Source organism: Callorhinus ursinus, unplaced genomic scaffold, assembly GCF_003265705.2.
Source record: "Callorhinus ursinus isolate GAN/ISIS: 27379988/994484 unplaced genomic scaffold, GSC_fseal_2.0 scaffold62, whole genome shotgun sequence".
Lineage (NCBI taxonomy): Eukaryota > Metazoa > Chordata > Mammalia > Carnivora > Otariidae > Callorhinus > Callorhinus ursinus.
Window position 1 is genome coordinate 8,712,003 of NW_027397124.1, and position 12,578 is coordinate 8,724,580.

The window sequence follows — 12,578 nt, forward strand, 5'->3', positions numbered from 1 at the left end:
AGTAACAGAGGATAATCGCCCATGTCAAGGGCTCAAACTTCAACAGATATCTTTCATTAGTGTATTTAAAACATAATGATTTATTTTATGATATACCATTCACAATCCTTGATACACATAGAAAGCATTGTCAGAGCTTCTCCCATACTGTTCTCAGCCAAGTTATATTGTCTGTTAAAGGAGTATTCATTTAGGAATAGGCTGCCTGCCCTCACCCACCAATGATGAGCCAGCCCTGCACCACCTCAAAATCTCTCGCCCTCTTGCTCTCATCTAAGTATGCCTATGTTAAGTATGTCTATAGTTCCAGAATACCCAGAAGTGTTGACAGATATACAACGTGGCAAGTCTGGGCCCCTACCTGACTTTCTACTACCTGGAGGACTCAGGGCTTCCCTATTCTTGGTGCTACGGTATCAGTGCCCTATGGGTACCAAGCCAGCTGGCTGGAACCTCCTTCCGGCTTCATTCCTGCCAGCCTCATTTCCTGGGGGCTGGATCTTGTTCTTTTTCTCTAGTTCTGAGATAATTCTTAGAACGACCCGCCTCTGTTATCTACTACTCCCATTGTCCCCATTCCAAAGCACGCTTGTGCCCTCGTCCTTTAGATCAGGTTCTCTTTGTTCATAAACTGGACTGAATCTGTCCACTTTTGTTAGTTTGGGTCTTTTATGGGTAGAACATTTCCCCCACCTTCTAGCTATGATACTTTTTATATCTGCTTTCTCCCTTAATGCACTGACTAGCATTTCATAAAAAAATTAATAGTGATAATGAGCACCATTTTTTCTTGTTCCTAATTTTAATGGGAATACCTATAGAGTTTCACCTATTGTTTGTTATGTCTCACAACTTATCAATGCAATGTATTATATTAATGAATTTTACTATATTATTCTATGCTAAGATAAATCTTGATTGATTTTGGCAAATTGCTCCTTTATATGCTGTTCAGTTATATTTTCTGGCATATTTTTTATGAGTTTGCATATATAAATATATTCCTCAGTGAGACTGAGATATATTTTGGTATAAGTCACTTTCACTTAGAGATGGACAAGCACAGAAGGCATCATTCCAAGATAATCATAGATATACCATTCTTTGTCAAAGGGTTTATTGTGGTATATATGTTTCTTTTTACCCTAAATCTATCTCCCTTTCTTCTTGTCAGACATTCTCCTAATTACCTTGGGAAACTCCTCCTTTAATACCATTTGAGACAAGCTGATCCCTTGTCTCATCAGTCTTAAGGGGTGGCTCATAACTAAGGCCTAGTTCCCTAGCTCACTTAAGGGAAGGGACTAGACTCCCTAGTCAAAATGATTTAATTCGTGGATGGGCACATGATTCCATGGGATGAAATTCTAAGACTCTTACTAAAACTGTCAGGAGAGAGAAGTCCATTTTACAAGAGATGCTGAAAGGTTAGGACATGGGCCTGAAGCTACTGGGAGCCCTCTAACTATCATGAATAAGAACTTGAACAGAGCCCAGAGGGAAGAAGGTAGAGCCATGATACAAGGACAGAGAGCTCCTAACACCACCACTTGATCTCTGGTTTGAGCCAGATTCACAGATGCTCACAAATCTTTCTCTTACATGAACCAGTAGATTCTCTTTTTATTTTTTTTTTAATTTTTTTATTTTTTTAAAGATTTCATTTATTTATTTGACAGAAACATAGCAACAGAGGGAACACAAGCAGGGGGAGTGAGAGAGGGAGAAGCAGGCCCCCCGCTGAGCAGGGACCCCCCCCCCCCAATGCGGGGCTCGATCCCAGGACCCTGGGATCATGACCTGAGCTGAAGGCAGACGCTTAACAACTGAGCCACCCAGGCTCCCCTATAGTAGATTCCCTTTTTAAAGAAAGTTATGAATTATTTTATTTTATTTTTATTAATTTTTTTGAGAGAGAAAGAGAGAGCAAGCATGGGGGGAGGGGCACTGGGAGAGGAAGAGAGAGAATCTCAAGCAGGTTCCACACCCAGCATGGAGCCTGACTCTGGGGTTGATCTCATGACCCTGAGATCATGACCTGAGCCGAAATCAAGAGTCAGACACTTAACTGACTGAGTCACCCAGGCATCCCAATTATGAATTATTTTAAACACACAGATGAGAGTAGAGAATAATATAATGAACATCAGTTTTATCAAATATGTTAAGCATCATAATTTAGGTGTTCTCCATGTAAAGCATTAAACATTGCAGATTTGAGACAACCTGTGTGCTCCCAGCAGATCCCAATTCCAACCCAGAGATAATTACTGTCATAAATTTAGTGTTTCTCATGCCCAACATGACATTATATTTTTACTACCTAGTTATGTATCCTTAAACCTGGTTTACAGATTTTTTAACTTTATAATTTCATCAAATTACACAGGTACTCGATGCAACTTGGCATTTTCATTCAGTGTTGTTTTAGAGATTTACCTACGTTGTGAGACATAGTTATAGTTCATTTAAAGTGCAATATTCTAAATTCCATAAAACTATGTATTTACCATTCTCTCTCTGATGTTTCCAGTATTTGTCTAGTATTACTTCTTTCCCCTTAAGCTAGGCTGAGTATGCATTTCCCTTACTTGCCAACCAAAGGGCCCTGACTGACCCATTCAAAAAAACCTCTAAAAGTACCCCATAAACATCTCTCTCTTCAAGGTGCCTAAAATCCCAACTATCAGCATCAATCTTGGTTAAGGCATTGCTTTTGGAAAACTCTCATAAACTGAAGGTATTTTCCAAGAAGAACCAAAGATGAACTCATGACATTTTGCATAGAATATGGAACTGTTCCTACTTTGGTAGCTATCTCTTTAAAAAAAAAAGAGAGAGAGAGAGCCTTAAGTGGAGAACAGTACATAACTGTCTTTATGTGGAACTGAAGAGGGCAAGCCTAAAGTGGGTCATAACTGGGGGGAATTCGGAATTCAGATTTGGCCTAAGAGCACCAGGCACCTGAGAGGGTTTAGCAGCTTTGCCTTATAGGGGGAAATGTAGAAGATTGATGTTGTCTATGAAAGGCCACAAGGATCTAATCAGCCAGACCTGGTTTCAAAGCTTCATTCAGTCACTCTCCGTGTGACCAGAGGCAAGCCATTCGAGTTGTGTTTTGTTTTGTTTTGTTTTTTAAGATTTTTATTTTTTATTTATTTATTTGGCAGGGAGATAGCACAAGTAGGCAGAGAAGCAGGCAGAGGGAGAGGGGGAAGCAGACTCCCCGCTGAGCAGGGAGCCCGATGCGGGGCTTGACCCCAGGACCCTGAGATCATGACCTGAGCTGAAAGCAGACGCTTAACTGACTGAGCGACCCAGACGCCCCGCCATTCAAGTTTTTAAGCCCTGATTTCTTTATTTGTAAAATGACATGAGTTACACCACCTTTAAGGATTAATCATATAACATGATGAATACATAGTGACTGGTGAACAGCAGATCCTCAATAATGATGGCCATTATTATTATTATTATGAATCCAGCCAGTCCCATCCATCAGACTGCCATCAGAGTTGGTCACTCCCCAGAGGTTTTACTGTGGAATGGTAAGTTAAGGACTATTTGCTTGGGGCCCAGTTTCAAAGCTGGGGCTTCAAGTGTATCAAGGGGTACACGTTGTTTTCCAGCAAAGACATCTCTTGGAAGTCTAGAGTTTGGAGCAAACTCTCCAGTATAACATCCATCTTCCTGCCCTTCAAATATTAGGTTAGAAGGAATATGAGCAGGCAGCTCTTTTTGCCCACAGGTGCCGACCCCGTGCTTTAATTAAACCACATTGTAGCACCTCCCCCTCCGAGAAAAGAACGTGAAGAACTACTGAAAAAGAGGAATTATTTTTTTTTTTAAGTCTGTATGAAGAGAAGGGGGTAGAAAGAAAAGGTGTAATTTCCAGTTACTTGAAACTCATGGAGAAGGGGGTAATAGGAGTCAGAGATGTTTGGGGCTAATTTCATACCTGCGTGTGACCCCCACCCCCGTCCCCCAGGCTCAGTGACAGGTCGCCTCTGGGCTGTCTTCTCAAGTCACTGCGCATCCTTTACTTGTTGCATCGTTCCGGTGGTGGAAGCCGGATGCAGTTCCAAGGAAGATGTGGACACAATACTTCCTAGGGGGAGAGAAAGAGCCAGAAAAAGGAGGCACATGATGACGTGAAAGGAAACGGACTGATTTCTTTCCTGTAAGAGAAATCCTCCATGGCCCGGCCAACGCCTCCCCCGCCACACACACCTCTCCTGAACTGAATTTCTGGGGTGCGCCCCTCCCCGCCAGATCGGACTATCTTCTCCACTCTCCGACCCCCTCACGTCACCCGTGCGGCTCACAAGCCATCAGAAGGTCGCTGGTGAGTGACTGGCTGGTGACTGTTGACAGTAACACTGCCTTCGGAGACACGGAAGCCACTTGTCCACGTGGCTCTGTGAAGGGAGACCGCGTGTCCTGAACTGAACACGACCGGACGAAGGCACCTCTTATGCTGGAGTAGACTCGGCTTCCCCCGGCAGGAGCTTCTCGTGGTCAGGTGTTCATCACAGGGAACCCAGCGGCTCTGGCCAATGGAAGGAAACTGGGAGATAGTGGAGGTGTTTTGCCAGTTTCTGATAACCAAAGGATAGTCCGTTGGTTGGGAAAAAAACAAAAACAAAAACAAAAACAAAAAATGCCCTACCCTATGTTTGAAAGGTAGTTAGGTAATCAAGTCTGGGGTAAATCTTCAGTCACCTTGAGAATGCAATTAGAGTTGTTGAGGGGGAGGGGTGCTGCAAGGAGAAGATGCGAAGTTCAACCCTTCAGAAACATCTGGAACTTGCAAAGTATCAGTGCGGGACCCTACCCCTCAAGAGAGTCTGATGTAATCCGTGCAAGTGAGTTGGGGGTTTTTTGTGGTTTGGGCTGGTTGGTGGAGTTTTTTTGGCTGGTTTTGGGTTTGGGTTTTTTTTTTTTAATTCTTCAATACTAATGTGCTGCCAGAGATGAGATCCACTGGGGGTAGAGAATTCTAGGGGACTTCAGGGTCTCCTATGTGCTGACACATTACAGTAGAAAGTGGCGGTGTTGGTGATTCTAGGAGCAATATTTTCACCTGCCGGAGCGTGAACTCCGCTGGGAGAGCTGTAATCACTTACCGGAACAGGTAATACTTGTAGAACCCAAAGAAGATTGGGGTTTCTTGGGTGACTAGGAGAGAACCCCATCTAGGAAAGGCCCCCGGGCTCTGAGATATCCCAGGAACAGGATATGGGAGATTTCTCCCCCTTCTTGAGCCCCTAAACCTCAATAGTAACACAGTCACTACATACTCAATGACTTGTGTACAAATAATATAAGCAATCATGCCTCATGTGGTGAGCTTCTGATTGTATGCCAACACAGTACTAAAACTAAGTTACTCACTGCAATGTTCTTGGTTGGAGAGCATATGTGGGTATGCACAGACTCTTTGTTATTAGAAAATCCTACACTGGTTGGTGGAGGGAACAAAGAGGCTTCTGGAATGCTTGTAATGTTCTGCTTCTTGTTCTGGACGCTGGTTATATGGGTGTGTTCAGTTTATAGAAATTAATAGAGATGTACACTTAGGAACTGTGTACTTTTCAGTATGTATTTGATACTTCAATAAGAAGTATTTTAAAACAAAAAAACTGACTACTGCTTCCTTCCAAGATGTGTTTGGGGATGGCTAGACAATTCTTATCAATGGGAAAGTAAATGTTATATTTACCTCTTCCGCTTACAGAGCTTGGGAGGAGGAGAATGGGGGTGGGGTGGGGATGAAGGGAAGGCAGAAATTGCAAAGCTGCCCGTCCTTCAGTGCTGCACAAGGGTGAGCGTTTGAGGAGATGGCCTTTTGTTTAGCAGAGTGATGAATGCCTCTTCCAACAGTGGGGTAGACCCCAACCTGAGGAGGGGGTGGAGAGGTAATCACTCTGTCCTGTAAATGAAGGGAATCTAATTTAGGGGAGAACTAAAGATGAAGGCATCTAGAGAGTCCAGGAATAGGAGGGGTACTTGAAGGAAAAGACTGATGAAGCTGTGGGTGATGGCAGACTGAAGCCAGGGAAAAAGATAGCCAGAAAGAATGGGGTGCATTCTGGAAATGCAGGGGCTGAAGGACTCTTAAGAAAAGGGGTATCTAATACTTAATTCCAAATCGTTTATCAGCTGCAAGGAAATCACCCTCCTTTGCTCCAAATCCCCAGTAACATCTGTTACCCTACTTACTCTGCTACCCACACGCCCTGTAATCCAGACCAGCCAGATGGAAGGCTGATGTAACTTACTGACCCAGAGAGAGCGTGAGTGATTTGGTTATTTTAACTGGCCCAATGCAAAACACGGAACTGAATTTCTTTTAATGGTGATACATGGTGGATTGGGGGCCCGTCAAACTCAAAACAGCTAAGTGTAACACTCCTGTAAAAAAAGACTGGGGCCCCTTATGAGATAGCTAATTCTGACACACAGATCATAATTGCTATTTCACCTTGGGGTGTAAAAGATCAATGCCTCCCTAGCAGCTGTGATGTGGGATAAAGAGTCGTAAAACTTGAAAACAGGAGATTCACTACATTTCTTGGGAAAGCCACTAACCATCTCTAAGGTTGTTTGATCATCTATAATATGGAGGCAATGACTCTCATATAGAAATACTCCATGATCTAAATGGAAGAATGTATTTGAAGTAAGTCCTTCAGCAGATGGCATATGGTAACTAATAAACGTTGACTCCTTTCCTTCTTTCAATTTTATAATATTGTACATAGAAATATTTTGTAAATTATAAATCCATAAAAATTATTTGTAAAATTAGTGAGAACTAAAATTTGTTGATTACTTGAAAAGTATGTTCCTTCATAAGAGCAAATTTCCAGAAGCAAAAGACTATTTTTGTGCAGTGAATCAAATTAAAGGTTTTAAGTGCAGTGATTTTCAGCCGGAGTGATTTTTGCCCCCCACAGGTCATTTGGCAATGTCTGGAGAAGTGTTATCAACATCTAGTGAGTAGAGGCCAAGGATCCTGCAAAATATCCTTCAATGCACAAGACAGCTTCCTGCAACAACAATCCAGCTCAAAATGTCAATTACACTATTGTTGCGAAACTCCATTATGGTGGTAAGGCAAGTTACTCTGGTTAGTCTTGGTTTCAACTTTATTGATGCCTACGCACGTATTAACATTCTCTAACCTTAAAGTATTCCTTCCTTAGCCTGTGAACCCTCATAAAGAATGAGAAAATTCCCCTCTAAAGTGACCCCTATGATTATATGTCCAGGCATATAACCCATGCACTTGTAATATCAATGCAAAGCTTGAGATCTGCCTCAGAAAAGCCTAGAAAACACTGTCACTACACATTCTTCACCGTACCCCATTAAAACATGTATTACATTCTGTCAAGTGTTACCATTTTGAAACTGGTACGGTCCCTCCTGTCTCAAGCAATGCTTAGTAAACCAAATCCCACCATATTCAACTCATTTCATGATTCCATAATGTGGATGGAGCTCCTTCTGGCAGAGCCGGTGATTGCCCCAGAGTAAGAGACCCTCCTCCACAGGGTCTTAAATCTTAATTTTAGAGATCAGAGTGAAAGAACTCAGAGCTAGAAAAATACAATTGTTCAGAAACACATTGCTGACATTGCACAATAATTTTCATAAAAATTATTCTCTGTATTATTCGGGGCTAGGACTCTAACAAAGAGTGTAGCTAATAAACTGGGGCAACTGAGCTGTTGGGACTGCTCTGTTCAGGTCCCTCCTCTCCCATTTTCTGTGCCTCTACTGTTGCCATCCTATCACTGGCTCCATGATAAGCTCTGGAGGTCCAAGAGCAAGGTCAGAGCCAGGTCAAGGGCAAAGGATGCTGGCACAGGGCCGGGGAACAAGCAACACAGAATTGTTCTAGAGTGCCGTAAAAATGATTCTAGATTTCACTGGTATTTTTCAACACATGATATTTATTTGATCCTTTTAACAACCCAGTGATGTAGGCAAGATACGTAATTTTATCCCTAGGTTACAGATGAAAAAAATAAATAACGAACCCACCCCCAACTGCCCCCAAAAAACAAAAAAACACAAACCAATAAAATTTGAGTGCCTTGCTCTAAATCATTCAACTATTAAATGTCTCGGATCCAGATCGTCTAGCTCTTAATCCAGAGTTCTGTACCTTGTAAGTACACAAAAATATCAACCCTACCTTAAGGTCCTTTCCTTCCAGTTACCTTGGCTTGTCTTAGTTGCAGGAGCTCAAAGGAAAACTGGGGGATACAACCTGGTTGTAGCGGGGCCCGCAGCCTGCAGAAAAGGGGCAGAAATATTTCCGCAGAAGAACATCTGAACTGGCTGGTATTCTCCGTACCAAAAAGGACCAGCCCTACAAAAATGTTTGGGGAAACCATTTGTTTCCTAAAAAGTCATTTCCATACCATAATCAATCATCCTGGTAGGATTTTTCAAAATTAGTCTTTAAATAAAATAATAAACAATTTTGTTCTTGCCTAATTTTACTCCGGCACTCTAATTTAAACCATATTACTGCGATTTAATGTGCTTTTCTTCGGGATGATTATTTAAAAAACCTATGAAAACAGCTTGTTCCAAAGGAGCGAGGTCATGACCTGAATGCATATACTAATTCCCTGCATTGACTCTCTTAACTATCTATTCTCCCTTGAAAGGATCTTTGAGTTCCCTTAACTTCCTGTTACTTGAATACGCATGTAATTGTTTGCATACAGAACATACAGATCTTTTTTTTTTTTTATTTCTGAGAATGTGGGGCCCCACTTGTTCCAATTATAGGAAGTCATTTCGATGAGGGTTTTGTGTGTTTTTGTGTACAGAGGTCATTCTGATTTCATTTTGTTTGTTTGTTTTCAGGGAAGCTAGAAGTTTCACAACTAACTCTTAGTACTATCGAAAGTTAGAAATTTTTTTATATATAGCCACACAATTATAGCTTGTCTTTCTAACTGTGAAGGGCAAAACCAAGAATGCAGTGTTCCCATGGCAGTATATAGGCCCTGAATTAAGTAGATACACCTTTTAACCTCTACAAGCACAATTCAGTTATGTTGTTATTGCTTTTTGCTACTATACTTTGAAAGTTGATAACTTCAAAGACAGAACAAAACTCTGAATGAGTAGATGTGATTCATTCACTTCCACCAAATGAGAGGAGCTGCAAGTGGACAAAACTACTCTGTTCTGGTATCATTTACTTCTAGAAGAAAACAGGGAGACAGTTATTTTAGGAGTCACCATGAATGCACAAAACTTCACAGATCAAGAGGGGCAAGAATGTCACTAGATGAAACCAATTTGCTTTAGCTCACCAACTCTGTAACATTTCAATCCTATCTTTGAACTATACAATAATGACTTCTCTTCTTGTAACTACATGGTTATTTTCTCATCCTCAATTCATTTTTTTAAGATAGCAAAAATTTTATTATGGTTGGCAAACCATAATAAACCAAACCAGTGAACAATAAGTTTATTGGGACCACATTAAATCAAACTAAGAATCAATCAGTCTCTCCCTCCATCTTCTCTCTCTCTCCCTCTGTCCCTCCCTCTCTCTCTCTCTCACACACACACTTTATTTTTTACCACATGTAAAATGTACGTGCATAGTTGAACAAATAGCTAAAAAACCGTATGCCAATGCAGCCATCCTGTAGGTCACAAAATAGAAGATTCCTAGCATAGCAGCCACCCATCGAGCAGTCCTTCCTACTCCCAAAACCCTGCTTCCCCCAAAGAGGGCTTGGCTTATCCCGACCGTTATGCTAATCACTTCCTACTTGACTTTTATGCTAATCATTTCCTATTCTCCTTTATATTTTTACCATGTAAGCCTCCATCCATAAATAATGTGTTTAGTGTTGCCTGTTTTAAATTTCTTAGGTGGAATGATCTGTTTTGTCCTGTTTATTTTCTTAACTTATTTATAACCTGCATCTATATTGTATGTAGCTATAATTCATCCAATTCCATTGCTATATAAGATTCTACTTTGTAAAAATACCACAATTTATTTATCCTTTCTGCCGATGATGACTCTTTGGGCTGTTTCCAGTTTGGGGTAATTTTTTTTTTTAAGATTTTATTTATTTAGTTGACACACACACACACACAGAAAGAGAGCACAAGCAGGGGGAGCAGCAGGTAGAGGGAGAAGCAGGCTCACCGCTGAGCAGGGAGCCCGATGCGGGCCTCCATCCCAGGACCCTGGGATCAGGACCTGAGCTCCAAGGCAGCCGCTTAAGCAATTGAGCCACCCAGGCGCCCATAGTTTGGGGTAATTTAATCAACAACACTGCTGTGAACATTCTCGTACATACATCCCGGGTATAATTAGGAGTGGAATCTCTGAGTCACAGGGTAGACATATTGTGAACCTTACCTTACAGTGTCAAACCATCTGCCAATGTAGTTCTACCAATTTAGACACTCATTTATTCTACATATGAGTTCTTGTAGTTCCATATCTTTGCCAACTCTTGGTATATTGTGAGACCGTAACATTTTTTCAATCATGTAGCAACTTACATGTTGCAACCAAATGGTTCAAGGGAAAAAATTGTTTTTGGGGGTGCCATTCTTTCAGCTTTTCTATAAATTCAAAATTCTTTATCAAAAAGTCTTCCTCGAGGCACCTGGGTGGCTCAGTCAGTTAAGCATCCAACTCTTGGTTTCAGCTCAGGTCATGATTTCAGGGTCGTGGGATTGAGCCCCCAGTGGGCTCTGCACTCAGCGGGGAGTTGCTTGAGATCTCTCTCTCTCTCTCTACCTCTCCCCACCGCAAAATAAATAAATCTTAAAAAAAAAAGTCCTCATCACTTAATCCCAGCTAACATTACTAACAAGTGGAGCTCATATCCATGTCTAGATATTGAAAAGATATGAGTCAAGCTAATAAACGATGAAACCGCAAAGCCACCAATTTGATAACATCGAAGTAGTATCTCATGATTTTAATTTACATTTCCCCGATCACTAATGAGATCGAGCACCTATTCGTGTCTATGGGCATTTGGATTTCCCCTTTGGTAAAGTGCCTGTTTGGAGTCTTTTGCCTATTTTTAGGGTTCTCTATCTTTTTCACATTGTGAAAGTTCTCAAAATGCTCTGAATACTAGTCCTCTGTCAGTGATATAGTTGCAGTATGTCTTCTCCCACACTATGGCTGTGTTTTCACCTCTTTTATGATGTTCTTAAATAAAATTCTTCATTTCAATGTAATGCAACTCATGTTTTCTTTTATGTGTTTTTTGGGGGCCATGTTTAAGAAATTCTTCCCTTTCCTGAAGCAGTGAAGATAGTCTCCTTTATTGTCTTCTTAAACTTCATAGTTCTGCCTTTCCATTTTGGCCTTAATCTGATTGGTTTTGACTTTTGTATATGATATAAGGTTAGAGATTCAGTTTCATTTTGTTCCATATGGACATCCCATTACCTGAGCACTTTTATTGTAAGAACTTTCCTACTAGTCTGTCTACAACTTCCTTCATATAGCAAGGTCCATGTACGTGGACAACCTTTTATAAGCTCTCTATTTTGATCCATTTACTATTTGTCCATTGCATTACTAATATCAGGCTATCTTAATTACTGCAGCTTTAGAAATCATCTTGATAGCCAGGAGAGGAAATCCTGCCATCCTGTACATCTTTTTCAAGAATACCTGGGCTACTTTTGGCCCTTTAAAATTTCATATGAATTTTAAATTCAGGCTCTTTTTCTTTTTTGTATAAATTTTAGAATCCATTTGTCAAGTTTCACAAAGATAGACACACAAAGCTGTTGGAACTTTTCTTGAGATTTCACTGAAAAAAGTTATTGACTTTTTTTAATCTATAAATCAATTTGTGAACAATTTAATTTGTGCATTATTGAGTCTTTTAATCTATGAACGTGGTGTTTTTCATATATTTAAATCTGTGAATGTCTCTTGAGTTTGCTATTTTTCCTATAAATATATCCTTTCTATATCTCCAGATTTACTCCTAGATAACTGACTTTGTTTGATGCTATTGTAAATCGTATGTTTTTAAGAATTTGCTGGTGTACAGGAACGCAATGGAAATTTGTGTACTGATTTTATATAGACCTATCTCATTCAACTTCCTTGTTAACTCTAATATTTTATCTGTATATTATATTGTTTTACCAAAAACACAACTGTGTCACATGTGAATTATACCAGTTTCGTTTCTTCCTTTCCAATCATCAAAACTTGATGTTTCTCATTTGTTTTATTGCTCTGCCTAGGGGCATTACCAAAATGCTAATTTGAAAATGCGGCATGAACATTCTTGTCCTTCCCTAAACGCCAACGGAAACTTCAATGACTCATCATTACATATAACGTTTATGGGAGGATTTCTGGTAATCTACAAATAATTTGTTTTTTTTCCACAATAGCTGGGAGTTTTCGATCATAAATGATCATGAATTTTATCAAGTACTTTCTCTTAATCTGTTGAGATTATTATAGGACATATTTCCTTTGTCAATCGGTTACATTTATTGCTTTTCCATTTTTAAAAATTGAGGTATATCTG